Source organism: Diaphorina citri, unplaced genomic scaffold, assembly GCF_000475195.1.
Source record: "Diaphorina citri unplaced genomic scaffold, Diaci psyllid genome assembly version 1.1 scaffold561, whole genome shotgun sequence".
In the NCBI taxonomy this organism is placed as follows: Eukaryota; Metazoa; Arthropoda; class Insecta; order Hemiptera; family Psyllidae; genus Diaphorina; species Diaphorina citri.
This window is the reverse complement of record NW_007377995.1, coordinates 182,304-184,803: the sequence shown is the minus strand read 5'-3', so window position 1 is coordinate 184,803 and position 2,500 is coordinate 182,304.

Sequence of the window (2,500 nt, the reverse complement as noted above, 5' to 3'; positions counted from 1 at the left end):
TTCATTTTATTTTTGTTTTCAATATTCCTTAATTCATTAGGGATTGAATTTAGCAATTTTGGTACTTGAAACTTAATTGTTGTTCGTCCATAATTGTTTCGGTTTTCTGGTGTTGTGTAATATATATGCCTGGTATTATATGGTGTTTCTTGAACTTCTCTGTGTATTTCTTCATAATAGCGTTTTGTTATCATTATAAATTTATGTAGATTGTTAAAATTTAGTATTCTATACTCTTTACCAATCAAATGCCTTGAGACTATGCTTAGCACGAACTTAAGAGCCAGCATTTTGTTCATAAATATGGGTGTCAAGTTTTAGACAGAAGGAGAGTGCCGTTTATTTGACAAAAATAATTATTTTTTTCAGAGAATAGTTAATTAAACACTTGAAGTTCTTTTTTCTGTGAACCTACACTTGAAACGTTTACAAGTTTTCATTATGGAGGCTGCTTTTTCCAAAGCCCACCCAACTAACTTGCCTCAAGTAGATATGATCACACCAATGGATTTTTTCACAAACCATCCAGATTTCCATGGAACTGAGATGAGAGGAATTAAAGCTGCAAGGTAAGGATTTATGTTATGCATCTGAACTTTGATTTTGATGTTGGAAATTCACCTTTTCCATAGGAGAAAAACTTCAGTTGAGTGTGTACCTACCTAAGCAAATGTAAACTTGTAAACAAACACAACATAACCTAACCTAGTTTAGGATAGGTGTTAACATAAAAAGTACCCAATAGGTTAATTGGTTTTGAAAGGCTGGAAAGACATGGTGTTACCTATACCCAGGTAGTTTTCCACCTTTCTTATTAGAATTATTACTGGGTCTTTTGTTACCTCGGAGTATGCTTGGTAGTGCCGCATGGAAGCTAGAGAAGTTATGCTCAATATTATTTGCAAGTACCTACTATTTGGGTATTGAAAATATTTTGGTGAATTTTTATATTCATTGTATAAGGAGGCATGTTGGTAGAACATAACTCTAATTCGGTGGAACATAGATAGCCTTGTGATGCACAGAAACATAGGAACTATACATATAATCACAAGTAGGGTATAACTCGTAAGTATGTAGGTACTTTACACTATTTTTCATATCATAATACTTGGTATGTGTGAGTAAGTAACCAAGTAAATGATGTAAGAAATAATAAGTACCTAGATGCACTTGTACTTAAAATCATGATAATGTTTTATAACGGTTTTGATTTTGTAGCCATAAAAAAATAAAAAAAGTAGGTTTGTGTTGTATAGGTATTCTAAGACCTTTTTTTTCTGATGTAAAATCTCTTCTTTCCTATCTTATTTCAGATCTGCCAGAGAAAGTTATGGTGATCAAGCTGTTGGCAGGGTCCAGGTGAAAAGAGTCTTCCCTCTCTGTATTATTTAAGGTGAAGTCACACCCGAGCACAGAGTGCAACAAAAGCCATATGGTTGCACAGTGACAATAAATGAAACAGAAGAGAAGATTGTCTCTCTAATGCTGTAGTTATGAGAATCCTGCCATTAAAGAAGAAAAAATCATTAGATCAATGTGTAGTATAGGTACTACCTTCAATACCTTGTATCATTAGTATAAGATACAAGGTAGTAGGAATTACTTCCATTGAAGTAATCCCTAGGGATTTCCAATGTATGTAGTTTCTCTTGAGTAATACTAATAATAAAAATTAATAAAAGAACCTTTATTCAGATATATTGATTTTTGTTTTCTTATTTCTTTGCGTACTTTGGGTTTCTTGAAATAAATGTAGAGTACGGTAAAAGAATCAACCAGGGATGAATATATCTTGAAAAAATAGTGAAGAGAAAGAAAAAAAAAAAAACTAGAGATGGGCATCATGCATATATTATCACGAAGAAAAAAAATCTGTCTGTAGCTAGCCTTGAAGTGAGTATCAATCACCACGGCCCTTGCACCCAAGGAGACGCAGGGTTTGAATCCTAGGCAATGCCTAAAAATTTGGACTGTTATATTTGGATGTAACGGGCCGCCACTCAGCCCTTGTGAGAGACCACAATGAGTACGCTACTTTGCTGTACCTCTGATCTACATTGTAACTTTTTCAATATGAGTAGAGGACCAGTGGCCAGCCATTATCAGGGCTAAACAAGATTTGACTTGGAGACTATGGAATTGATTGCCCACAGGAGGCTCGTTGAGTAATGCAGTGAGAGTGTCGAGACTTACAAAATTGTGAAATGGTATGAACAACCGTACCACAAAAAAATTCCATGCCAGCATTAAAAAAATTGAAAAAGGAAAAGAAGAAAGGAAAACCATTTAGATTAGAGGAAGAACTGGTTTGGTGATAAGTATATTGTACCGTACTCGAGTTTTAGGAAAAAAAATGTAGGGTTGATGTACCAGGTTGAGTTGAGACGAGGATATGTTGGTTTTTTGTACTCTCCCAACAAAAGAAAAAAAAAAAAAAAACAGTGGTGATCTAGCATGTGGGTTTATAATCAAGCCTTTGATCAGACTGAATGAGAGA